Source organism: Osmerus mordax, chromosome 7, assembly GCF_038355195.1.
Source record: "Osmerus mordax isolate fOsmMor3 chromosome 7, fOsmMor3.pri, whole genome shotgun sequence".
Taxonomy (NCBI): domain Eukaryota; kingdom Metazoa; phylum Chordata; class Actinopteri; order Osmeriformes; family Osmeridae; genus Osmerus; species Osmerus mordax.
The window spans coordinates 3074833-3088944 of record NC_090056.1 but is presented as its reverse complement, the minus strand read 5'-3'; positions in this window follow the sequence as shown (position 1 = coordinate 3088944).

The window sequence follows — 14112 nt, the reverse complement described above, 5'->3', positions numbered from 1 at the left end:
AAAGCCTCAATAACCTATAACGGCCGCCATATTGGATTTTTTGGGACAATAAAGATTTAGGAAACACGTTTCTTTGCTACTTCTCCTACAATTTTTGTCCAATCTTCCCCAGAATTGGCAGGTATCATCGTCAGAGCAACCCTGACTGAATTCTTCAACAGATTTTTGAATTTCAAAAGCGTTTGTCCGGTACAGCCAATCAAAATCGTCAACAAAGCAACCAAACAGGAAGTTGGATCAAATCTCAGCAAATCTTTGAAATATCACCACCAAACTTGGTGTGTCACGTGAAAAACACTACATCATGTTCCCATGTGAGAAGGCAAATTAATATTTTAAAAAAGGATTGAAATAAAGGAAATCTAATTCATTTCTAACGCTAAAATAATGCTTTACACATCCGCCAGTCAAAAACTGATACTCTGATTGAATCACAAGTTCATGAAGACTCTTGAGAATGTTTAGTACACAAATCTCAGAAAAAGTTGACTGTAAAATGAAAAGTTGATTTTTGGTGAATATTAAAAAAATGCATGCTTTGCTAATTGTTAAGGAAATTTCCAATGAAATGTCTCCCCTGCTCCTCAGCGCGCGCGCTCCACATTCTCACACACTCAGCCTTTCCCTTGACACACGCACAAGCTTAGCGAGACGCATACACAACATTTCAGGCAATTGTGGGCTGACCAAGCCCCCACTCATTGCTTGGTCTTTAGCAAAGGCCCATGTGGATCTTGATGGTATTGCATTTCCGATTTTGTATGCAATGGTAAAAAGTTCTCAAAATCCTGAAACATTGATAGTATAGGCCAAGAGTAACTACCACACCACAAATGGCCCAATATCACCCATAAGTGACGCTACAGGCCACGCCCTGATGCACAAAGATACAAGGCTTTCTGGAATGGGTCGGCTCACCAAGCCCCCTCCCTTCACTCCTTGGCTTGAAATAAAAGCCCTTGTGGATCTTGATGGTATTGCATTTCAGATTTGGTATCCCATTGGTAAGTCTGCTGCATGGAATTTTACAGTGACTATTTGTAAAGAATATACATTTTTCAGTGGTTTGCAATGTTTGGAGGAATCCGCCATTGCTGCTTGCAGTTATATTTAGTAGGATTCCTCCGTAAGGAGGAAACCTATTGTTATTGTTAGTTTTATTATTATTATTCTAGTTCCATGGGAGTCAATGGCAGCCCCTAGAACCCTTGGATAACTTTTTGTGAAATTTGGCACACTCATTAAGGACAGTTCCTTCTATACCTACACCAAGTTTCATGTATCCCATCAGACCACTCTAGCGCCACCAATGGGTCAAAGTTGGACTTGTGTTTACACACGCAACTTTTGAACCGTATGACCGATTTTCAAAAATGAGGTACCATTGGATTCCCTGGATCAAGACGAGTTCAACGCACCCTATGACGTCAATTTCCGGTTATATAGATTTTCCGCTATTTCCGGTTGTATCAAAAACCTTTGAAAGCCTACTCCTCCTACAATTTTTGTCATATCTTCTTCAAAATGACCAGAGATGATCTTCAGACCAAGCCTCACAAAAGTTATCCCATGGCGTTTTGATTTTCTAAACCGTTTGTCCGGCACAGCCAATCAAAATCAGCAAAAAAGTAACCAAACAGGAACTTGGGTCAAATCTCAGCAAATCTTTGAGATATCAACACTAAACTTGGTATATCGGTGGACGACACTACAACATGTTACCATGTGCAAAGGCAACTTCATATCTCAAAAAATGATTGATATAAAGCAAATCGAATTTTTCGCTAACGCTAAAATAATGCTTTACACATCCGCCGGTCAAAAACTGATACTTTGATTCAATCACAAGTTCATATGAAGACTCTTGAGAATGTTTAGTACACAAATCTGAGGAAAGGTTGACTGTAACATGAAAAGTCGATTTTATGTGAATATTTGAAACATGCATGCTTGGCTAATTGCTAACGAAATTTTCAATGAAATGTCTCCCCTGCTCTTCAGCGCGCGCGTGCTCCACATTCTCACACACTCAGCCTTTCCCTTGACACACGCGCGGGCTTGGCGAGACGCATACACAACATTTCAGGCAATTGTGGGCTGACCAAGCCAACACTCATTCCTTGGCTTGAAGTGAAGGCCCTTGTGGATCTTGATGGTAATGCATTTTAGAAAAAGTTCTCAAAATCCTGAAACATTGATAGTATAGGCCAGGAGTAACTACCACACCACAAATGACACACCATTATCCATAGGTGGCGCTACGGCCAAGCCCCAATTGTCCATTTACAAAGTGATGCCATTCGCATCCCTTTTGTCCCAAAATTCTGAAATTCATTAGATATGCCTTATTTCTCATGAGGAACAAAAAAGCCTCAATAACCTATAACGGCCGCCATATTGGATTTTTTTGTACAATAAAGATTTAGGAAACACGTTTTTTCGCTACTTCTCTGACAATTTTTGTCCAATCTTCCCCAGAATTGGCAGGTATCATCGTCAGAGCAACCCTCACTGAAATCTTCAACAGATTTTTGAATTTCAAAACCGTTTGTCCGGTACAGCCAATCAAAATCGTCAACAAAGCAACCAAACAGGAAGTTGGATCAAATCTCAGCAAATCTTTGAAATATCAACACCAAACTTGGTAGGATGACTCGGAACCCTCTTCTGAGGATGTCCAATCAATTTGGTGTCATGTGATCGTGTCATGTGATCGGCGTGGCCGCAGGAACCAAAAATGTGTTTTGGCCAATAACTGTTGATTTGTTTGCCTTTAGTTCATGAAAACTCTTGAGAATGTTTAGTACACAAATCTTAGAAAAAGTTGACTGTAAGATGAAAAGTCGATTTGTGGTGAATATTTGAAAAATGCATGCTTGGCTAATTGTTAAGGAAATTTCTAATGAAATGTCTCCCCTGCTCCTCAGCGCGCGCGCTCCACATTCTCACACACTCAGCCTTTCCCTTGACACACGCGCAAGCTTGGCGAGACGCATACACAACATTTCAGGCAATTGTGGGCTGACCAAGCCCCCACTCATTGCTTGGTCTTTAGCAAAGGCCCATGTGGATCTTGACGGTATTGCATTTCCGATTTTGTATACAATGGTAAAAAGTTCTCAAAATCCTGAAACATTGATAGTATAGGCCAAGAGTAACTACCACATCACAAACGGCCCAATATCACCCATAAGTGACGCTACAGGCCACGCCCTGATACACAAAGATACAAGGCTTTCTGGAATGGGTAGGCTCACCAAGCCCCCTCCCTTCACTCCTTGGCTTGAAGTGAAGGCCCTTGTGGATCTTGATGGTAATGCATTTTAGAAAAAGTTCTCAAAATCCTGAAACATTGATAGTATAGGCCAGGAGTAACTACCACACCACAAATGACACACCATTATCCATAGGTGGCGCTACGGCCAAGCCCCAATTGTCCATTTACAAAGTGATGCCATTCGCATCCCTTTTGTCCCAAAATTCTGAAATTCATTAGATATGCCTTATTTCTCATGAGGAACAAAAAAGCCTCAATAACCTATAACGGCCGCCATATTGGATTTTTTTGTACAATAAAGATTTAGGAAACACGTTTTTTCGCTACTTCTCTGACAATTTTTGTCCAATCTTCCCCAGAATTGGCAGGTATCATCGTCAGAGCAACCCTCACTGAAATCTTCAACAGATTTTTGAATTTCAAAACCGTTTGTCCGGTACAGCCAATCAAAATCGTCAACAAAGCAACCAAACAGGAAGTTGGATCAAATCTCAGCAAATCTTTGAAATATCAACACCAAACTTGGTAGGATGACTCGGAACCCTCTTCTGAGGATGTCCAATCAATTTGGTGTCATGTGATCGTGTCATGTGATCGGCGTGGCCGCAGGAACCAAAAATGTGTTTTGGCCAATAACTGTTGATTTGTTTGCCTTTAGTTCATGAAAACTCTTGAGAATGTTTAGTACACAAATCTTAGAAAAAGTTGACTGTAAGATGAAAAGTCGATTTGTGGTGAATATTTGAAAAATGCATGCTTGGCTAATTGTTAAGGAAATTTCTAATGAAATGTCTCCCCTGCTCCTCAGCGCGCGCGCTCCACATTCTCACACACTCAGCCTTTCCCTTGACACACGCGCAAGCTTGGCGAGACGCATACACAACATTTCAGGCAATTGTGGGCTGACCAAGCCCCCACTCATTGCTTGGTCTTTAGCAAAGGCCCATGTGGATCTTGACGGTATTGCATTTCCGATTTTGTATACAATGGTAAAAAGTTCTCAAAATCCTGAAACATTGATAGTATAGGCCAAGAGTAACTACCACATCACAAACGGCCCAATATCACCCATAAGTGACGCTACAGGCCACGCCCTGATACACAAAGATACAAGGCTTTCTGGAATGGGTAGGCTCACCAAGCCCCCTCCCTTCACTCCTTGGCTTGAAGTGAAGGCCCTTGTGGATCTTGATGGTAATGCATTTTAGAAAAAGTTCTCAAAATCCTGAAACATTGATAGTATAGGCCAGGAGTAACTACCACACCACAAATGACACACCATTATCCATAGGTGGCGCTACGGCCAAGCCCCAATTGTCCATTTACAAAGTGATGCCATTCGCATCCCTTTTGTCCCAAAATTCTGAAATTCATTAGATATGCCTTATTTCTCATGAGGAACAAAAAAGCCTCAATAACCTATAACGGCCGCCATATTGGATTTTTTGTACAATAAAGATTTAGGAAACACGTTTTTTCGCTACTTCTCCTACAATTTTTGTCCAATCTTCCCCAGAATTGGCAGGTATCATCGTCAGAGCAACCCTCACTGAACTCTTCAACAGATTTTTGAATTTCAAAACCGTTTGTCCGGTACAGCCAATCAAAATCGTCAACAAAGCAACCAAACAGGAAGTTGGATCAAATCTCAGCAAATCTTTGAAATATCAACACCAAACTTGGTGTGTCACGTGAAAGACACTACATCATGTTCCCATGTGAGAAGGCAAATTAATATCTTAAAAAATGATTGAAATAAAGGAAATCTTTTTTATTTCTAACGCTAAAATAATGCTTTACACATCCGCCAGTCAAAAACTGATACTCTGATTCAATCACAAGTTCATGAAGACTCTTGAGAATGTTTAGTACACAAATCTCAGAAAAAGTTGACTGTAAAATGAAAAGTTGATTTTTGGTGAATATTAAAAAAATGCATGCTTTGCTAATTGTTAAGGAAATTTCCAATGAAATGTCTCCCCTGCTCCTCAGCGCGCGCGCTCCACATTCTCACACACTCAGCCTTTCCCTTGACACACGCACAAGCTTAGAGAGACGCATACACAACATTTCAGGCAATTGTGGGCTGACCAAGCCCCCACTCATTGCTTGGTCTTTAGCAAAGGCCCATGTGGATCTTGATGGTATTGCATTTCCGATTTTGTATGCAATGGTAAAAAGTTCTCAAAATCCTGAAACATTGATAGTATAGGCCAAGAGTAACTACCACACCACAAATGGCCCAATATCACCCATAAGTGACGCTACAGGCCACGCCCTGATGCACAAAGATACAAGGCTTTCTGGAATGGGTCGGCTCACCAAGCCCCCTCCCTTCACTCCTTGGCTTGAAATAAAAGCCCTTGTGGATCTTGATGGTATTGCATTTCAGATTTGGTATCCCATTGGTAAGTCTGCTGCATGGAATTTTACAGTGATAATTTTTAAAGAATATACATTTTTCAGTGGTTTGCAATGTTTGGAGGAATCCGCCATTGCTGCTTGCAGCTATATTTATTATTATACTTCTGAAGACTGGGTGTCTATGGCAGGCCCTAGAAGCGCTTGGTCGAAAGTTGTGAAATTTGGCACACTCATTGGGGACAGTCCCCTGGTCCAATTCACAAAGTTTCATGTCCCATACTTTGGCACTCTAGCGCCACCAATTGGTCAAAGTTGGAGTTGTGTTTACACACGCAACTTTTGAACCATATGACCCATTTTCAAAAATGAGGTCATAGAAATTTTGTAAAATCTTCTTCAAAATTACCAGATATGATCTTCAGACCAAGCCTCACAAAAGTTATCGAAAAGAAGGAAGTGAAACCATATCTCAGCAGTTCTTTGAGGCAGTGACACCAAAGTTGGTACGCCTACTCGGAACTTTATTCTAAGGATGTCCTGCAAGAATTGTGTCATGTGACTAAAAGGGGGCGTGGCCGGAAGCATAAACGTGTTTTGGCTAATAACTGTTGAAGTTTTTACCTTAATAAAGTAATTTCTTTGTCTCTTGATGTCTTGTGAGATATCAAGCCTGACTATTGATAACTTTTCATAAACTTCGAATAGACGTGGCCGCCATTTTGGATTTTATGGAAAAGTGTAAAAACCTTTTGCACGCCCCAATTTTTGTCCAATGTTTACCAAATTTGGCAAAGATGATCTTTAGACCTAGTTTCACAAAAGGAATCAGATGAATTTTCAATTTTCAAAAACGTTTGTTCGGTAGAGACGATCAAAAGCGGTGGCAAAGCCGCCAAACGAGGCGCAAGAGCATATCTCAGCAACCATTTGCGCGATTGTCACCAGACTTGGGTTCCATCGTTCCCATGAGGAGCAGAGGAGGCCTGCAGTGTTATACCAGAAAAATTACTTTGAACTCTCAGTACTCTTGAACGCAAACATATTTCAACCAAACTTGGTGTGTTGCATGAGTGCAACAGGTTGTTGTGACTTAATTGTTGCACAAGTGCTATGGAGGCCATGTCCTGCTCTGGACTGCTTGGCCCCTCCATTGCTGCTTGCAGCTATATTTATTATTATTCTTCTTAAGACTGGGTGTCTATGGCAGGCCCTAGAAGCGCTTGGTCGAAAGTTGTGAAATTTGGCCCACTCATTGGGGACCGTCCCGTGGTCCAATTCACAAAGTTTCATGTCCCATACTTTGGCACTCTAGCGCCACCAATGGGTCAAAGTTGGAGTTGTATTTACACACGCAACTTTTGAACCGTATGACCCATTTTCAAAAATGAGGTACTATTTGATTCCCTGGATCAAGCCGAAATCAATGCACACCATGGCGTCAATTTCCGGCTTATAGATTTTCCGCTATTTCCGGTTTTATCAAAAACCTTTGAAAGCCTACTCCTCCTAGAAATTTTGTAAAATCTTCTTCAAAATTACCAGATATGCTCTTCAGACCAAGCCACACAAAAGTTATGGTAGAACTGCTTCTACTGAAGATTCCATCTTCTACTGCCGGGTAACGTCGTAGAATAATCTTCAAAGGGGGTTCTTCATTAATGAATGAATGCAATGAGTAGGCTAAATGCCTGACAATATCATGAGAAGGGAAAAACTTAAGATGACGTTTAAGTCATGGAGATTAGGTCAATTTTTACACCGGTCTGCCAAATTTATTCGTTTTGATTCAACGATGAGGCTGCCTCTTGCAGGGGAAATGAGAAGACATCTATTTCATTCTACACTTCACTCGTATTTTCAGTTGTAAATGAGCAGCAAAAAAAATGCTTTTAAATCAATGTAATCTTTATAAATAATAAGTATGCATTTTTATATAAAATATACAGAAATATCAGTTGTCGAAATATCATTCAAAAACGGACCCCTGTGCAACCGACGCAAGCACACCCTACAATTTCCCCAGAAATTGTACCCTCTCTAGTTATTATTATTCTTTGTAGGACTGGGTGTCTATGGCAGGCCCTAGAAGCGCTTGGTCGAAAGTTGTGAAATTTGGCACACTCATTGGGGACAGTCCCCTGGTCCAATTCACAAAGTTTCATGTCCCATACTTGGGCACTCTAGCGCCACCAACGGGTCAAAGTTGGAGTTGCGTTGACACAAGTAACTTATGAACATCAGGTCCGATTTTCAAAAATGAGGTACCGTTGGATTCCTTGGATCAAGCCAAGTTCAACGCACACCATGGCGTCAGTTTCCGGTTATTTAGATTTTCCGCTATTTCCGGTTTTATCAAAAAGCTTTGAAAGCCTACTCCTCCTACAAATTTTGTCAAATCTTCCTCAAAAATACCAGATATGCTCTTCAGACCAAGCTTCACAAAATTTATGGTAAAACATTTTGATACCCACAACCGTTTGTCTGTGACAGCCAATCAAATTCAGCATAAAAGCCGCCAAACAGGAAGTGAAGTCATATCTCTGCAGTTCTTTGAGGCAGTGACACCAAATTTGTTACGCCTACTCGGAACCTTATTCTGAGGATGTCCTCCAAAAATTGTGTCATGTGACTAAAAGGTGGCGTGTCCGGAAGCATAAACGTGTTTTGGCTAATAACTGTTGAAGTTTTTCCATTTTCAAAAACGTTTGTTCGGTAGAGCCGATCAAAGGCGGCGGCAACCCTGAGACGGGTTGACTGAGGCAAGAGAGGGACTTGGCTGTGCTTCAGAGCTGGGTGGTCTTTCGGCTGGCCCTGGCATTGCTACCCAAGGTTCGAGCTGCAGCGGTTGAGCTGGTGGGAACAGAGCGAGGGGGCCACTTGGCCAAGGGGTTGCAAGTCGTTCATTTGGTGGACTGTTGTCGTTTGTCAAGGGTGCATCACCTGGGCATCAGCGGAGGTTGTTGCGATGAATCGTCCGAAGGGGCCCTTCCTTCCCCTCGGGGCATATCGTGAAGACTGGGCTATCTTGGTAGGGTTGGGTGACTACGATAAAGGGTGTAGGTAGCCACTGGGGTGCTAGCTTCCCCTGGGCTCGACGTCGAAAGTTCTTCATGAGCACCTGCTCCCCAGGCAACAGTGGCATGGTCCTTGCATTGCGATTGTAGCGGTCTTGGTTCCATTGGGTTCGTCGTTCTACATTTCCCCTGACAGTGGCATAAGCCTGCAGGAGTGTTTGGTGATGGCTTCGGACCCATCTCTCCAGGTCCTCTCTACGCTGGGGGGGTGCAACATCATGGAGCATGTCTACAGGTAGTCTGGCATGGCGTCCAAAGACAACGTAATGCGGGGGTATGCCTGTACTCGCATGTGTGGTGTTATTATATGCTTGCAGAAGGGCAGGAAGTAAACTTGGCCAATGAGTTTGAGAGCTGCTCTCAATAGTGCCCAGCAGAGACAAGAGGGTGCGGTTGAAGCGTTCGCAGGCTCCATTTCCCTGCGGGTGGTAGGGTGTAGTGTGTACCTTTTTACAGCCATACACCGTACACAATTGTTGCATTTGCACTGACTCAAAGGCTCCGGGCAGCCAAACGGGACTATGATGGCCGTCCATAGAGCCTTCACAGTTGTTGGAGCGGTTTGGTCCTTTGTTGGTACTGCCAGAGCGTAGCGGGAGACGAGGTCGGTGATGACAAGGATGTACTGGTAGGTGTCAGAAGGTCGCCCGAGGGACAGGAAATCCAATGCCACAGTCTCAAAAGGGTAGCTAGAGGGAATAGAACATAACGGGGCTTTTGGCTGCGCACCCAATTTTCCCACTATGCAAGTGGTACATTCTGCTGCCCATGTCCGTGCTCATTCCTACCCAGTAGAATCTTCTCCTCAAGAGAGACACCATCTTGTCGCCACTTGCATGGCCCCTGACCTTGTGGTAGTCCTCCCAGAGCCGGCGGGCATGTTGTTCTGGGATGAGGACTTGCTCGACTGGTTCGCCGGTGTCTGGTTCCGCGACACACCTCACCAATATGTCGTTTCGCAGCTCTAGTCGATTCCACTCTCTGAGGAGGCAGCGAAGCCGAGGGGACAGTGAAGAGCAGTCCGATGGAGGCCTGTTATTCACTTTCCAAGAATGCAGAAGTCGGAGGTCTTCTTTCTGTTGTTCACCCCAACCCTTGGGCTCGACAGGCTGTTCCAGGGAAGTGGTGCACCCTGCCACATGCACCAACAGGTTGGTAGCTTCCCCTGGGAGCCGGGATAGAACGTCAGCATTGCGGTTTGCTGTCCCCGGTCTATAACAGATGTCGTAGGAGAGGTTTGCAAGTTGGGCCACCCACCTCTGTTCGGTTGCGCCAAGGTTCGCAGTATCAAGATGGACCAACGGGTTGTTATCTGTGAAGACGGTAAATTGTGCCCCCCACAAGTAGTATTTAAATTTCTCTGTAATGGCCCATTTCAATGCTAGCAGTTCTAGCTTAAAGGAACTGTAGTTTTGGTCATTGCGCTCACCAGCGTGGAGGCTACGACTGGCATAGGCAATGACCCTCTCCCTCCCATCTTGAACTTGAACTAGAACTGCACCCAGCCCACTCAGACTAGCATCCGTGTATAGTCGGAAAGGCAGTTGGAAATCGGCGTAGGCAAGGATGGGGGCAGTGAGGGGCTTGCTTCAGATGGTCGAATGCGGCCTGGCAATCCGTTGTCCATTGGATGCGGGCAGAGGGTCTTGTAGAAGTTGGTGTAGTGGGGCTGCTACCTTGGCGAAAGCTGGAATAAACCGGCGGTAGTAGCCGGCAAAGCCAAGGAATGAGCGTACCTGCTTGACAGTTGATGGTGTGGCCCAATCCTGGACTACCGCAGTCTTGTCAGGGTCAGTAGCAACGCCTTGCTTGCTGATGACGTGTCCGAGGTAGGTTACGCTACGTTGAAAGAGGCGGCACTTGCGAGGCTGTAACTTGAGGCCATGCTCCTCGAGGCGGGTGAAGACCTGCTCAAGATGCTTCAAATGGGCATGGAAAGTTGATGAGTACACTATGACATCATCGAGGTAGATGAGAAGATAATCATACACCTGGGCTCCTAAGCAGCGTTGCATTAACCTCTGAAATGTGGCAGGAGCATTACAGAGGCCAAAGGGCGTGGCACAAGCTGTTTTCTCCTGGTCTTCTGGGGCGACTTCTACCTGCCAATAACCGCTGGCGAGGTCAAGGGTGGAATACCATTCTGACTTCCCCAGGCTGGTGAGGGATTCTTCAATCCTGGGCAGCGTAAAGGAGTCCTTGTGGGTTACCGCGTTGAGTTTACGGTAATCCACACAGAACCTTAAGGAGCCATCCTTTTTTTTAACAAGGACCACCGGAGCAGCCCACGGGCTGGCGCTTTCTTTAACCACCCCACTGTCCAGCATCCCTTGCAACAAGATCCTCAGTTCTGTGTAGAGTTTTGGAGGAATTGGGCGGTAGCGCTCTCGAGTTGGCGGTGCTGTGCCAGTGGGAATCTGATGGGTGGCAATGGCAGTCCTGGCAAAATCCTCTTCGTTAGCTGCAAAGACATGGGACCACTTGCGCAGCAGGGCTTGCAATTGGGCCTGTTGGTCGCTGTTCAGTCCCTCGCCACCCAGGGACAGGGCTGGGTGGTCATTGACTGGGCTTTCCTCTGCATGCCGTATGTCGACTTCAATGACTTGGGGTCCAGTGTTGCGCAACACCAATCTTGACTGCCCTTGGATGTCCTGTTGGTCAATCTGGACAACTAAAGCCAGGGGGCACCTCTGGGGGAGTTCAAGGGAAAACGGGTTAGGGTTACACAGGCGCAGGGTAACCCTACCCCCTCGGGTCCAACTCACGGATCTAGCTACTCTCCATTTTTGGCCACAGTTCTCTAGGTCTTCAATCAAAACATTTAGTCATTTAGCAAACGCTCTTTGGGCAGTCAGGCTGGCTGACAGCCTGTGGTACCTGAGCCCAGATGATCATCTTGGTCAATGGTGGAATCACCACTTGGGGCTGCCGTGGAAGCCTAGCCACACCTTGTAGCTCCATGCAGGTCACAGAGACTTTGTCCTTTGGCAGGCGACAAAGGCAGCATCCCAAGCTTTTTCTGCAGCAGGAGGGAACACAGATTTAAATGCAGCCACCCCAGGATCCCCACTACCGAAAATACCTTTCCAGCAGTCCGCTATGACGTTAATGCCCAAGAGTCCATATTCCGTGTTGATGCAGTCATCTCGGACAACAAGTACCCCTTTCCCTTTCACATCTATACCCCCTATCTGGAAATCTAAAACCGCATACCCCACATAAGGAATGTTCAGCCCATTGGCTGCTTTTAGGGCCAGCCACGATATACTACTAGGGTCAAGCATACTGTCTTCACCAAAGTGGCGCTGGAATAGTGCTTCACTAAAGAGGGTTACTTGTGAGCCAGTATCAAGTATGCATGGTATACGTTGTTGTTGAAAGAACACTTCAATCTCAGGGCATCTGCCCACTATCGAGGGCTTTTGTGGGGGTGCAGTGGGGGGCCCCTCCCGGTTCACTCGCCCTGTTGTGACCGGGAGTACCGAAAACCCATCTGGTTTGGATGTCGCCGGGGGCAGAAGCGCTGGATGTGGCCAGTTTCCCCGCAGTCTCTGCAGATTGCTCTACCTTGAGCATCCCACTGGTAAGTTGACTGCCCTGGGGGAGCTGACCCCAGTCGTTGACGTCGGGGGGAATTTGACTGTGGAGGCCAGGAGGGTTGAGTGGCTGTGCCGCTAGTTTGTGATCGCCCAGTCGGGTGAGAATGAGCCGGAATTAGTGGTGAGGGGCGGATGTTCATCCACAATAGACCTTCCTAGCAGAGTCACCTGCTCTTGTAACTTCACGCAACTCGGCCCGCAAAGCCTCCTTTTTTCCGTTGCCAATCTGCATTACCTGGGGGCTCAGGCGTAGGTGTCCTTGTTGTTTTAGCGAAGGTTGGGCAGACTTGGGCGCCTTCGGCTTGGCCCTGCTCCCGTTCTAATGCTTTAGCTTCGTCAAAAGCCTCTGCGAAGGTGAGTGTGGGGGTCCTGCGGAGTTGTCTCTGTATCTCTTGGCCAATTGGGCCAGGCCCCAGGCCCATGGAAAATTGCGTGCGAAGAAGTTCATCATCAGTCCCGTCTGAAAGGGGTTCTCTCCATTTGTGGTGCAGTTCACGTAAGCGGAGGGTAAAGGCCCTTAGATCCTCCCCTGGTTCCTGTTTGACATTGAAAAATCTGAGGCGCAGTTTAGCCACTGGCTGCTGGTTTCCAAACAAGAGTGCTAGTTCTTTCAGAATTGTGACATCTGTGTTGCGTTTAGCCGGTTCCAACAGTGCCACTTCTCTTTTAGCATTTCCCTCTAATGCACTCAGAATAAAGTCAACCTGTTGTTCTGTATTCAGCCCCTGGGCCCTAATCAAGGCTTCCATTTGAAATTTCCATTCACTAAACCTGTCTGACTCCCCATCTCCACTAAACTTCGGGACCCACGGTACACCCATAAACCATGGCATAAAAGTATTCACTATTTGAGGCTGGGTTGCCAGTTTTTCCTCATTATCACTCATGATGCTGTGTGCGTCAAGGATCCTGCCGACTACGCCAATTTGTAACGGATAGAATGTTGACTTTATGATCCTTGAGGCACACAACCAACACGGTAGGGATGGGTATCGAGAACCGGTTCTTGTTTAGAACTGGTTCCCAGTGAATCGATTCCTTGGAATCGTTAGCAAAATTCCTTAACGATTCTGTTAACGATTCTCTGTGCCGTTAAACCATTAAAATGCTAAGTTTAATAATGGATTAAAAATCGATATGCTCAGTTTTATAATGGGACACGCGAACGTCTGTCTGAATAAACTAAAAGTTTGCGCATAGACAGACTGCAGCAAACATGGCAACTAGGAAGAAGCGTTCTAAAGTTTGGTTGTATTTCACACGACAAAACGCCACTTGTAACGTGTAAAAAGTCTATTTCGTCGAAGGGAGGAAATACTACAAATATGAAGAAGCATTTGAACACACAGCATGGAACAAAGTTACTGGAACGTCATGTGTTCGATGCATGCAGCAGCGCAGCAGCGCAGCAGCGCAGCCAACGTTCGCGCTTCATCTAACTATCTAAGGTAGAGCTAAACTGCTCAAAAGTGATCACAACCACTTGTTACTGTGTGAAGCAATTTGCCTTTATTGTGTGTAGTCGATCTAGTTATCTTCTGTCCCGTCGTTTGAAGCATACATTAAAGCTCCGGCATTTGTCTCCCATTAGTATTGATCTTATTGATCATTTCACGTTATCGGGGCGGCATGTGTTATCAGCAAACGTTCGCGTGTCGCATTATTAAAATGAGCATATCGATTTTTAATCCATTATTAAACTTAGCATTTTAATTGTTTAACCTTTTAATAGTCCTGTTAAATGCGCCTGAAAACGCCTAAACAACATACCCAAAGTACATTGAAAGCTGTTGTTGAA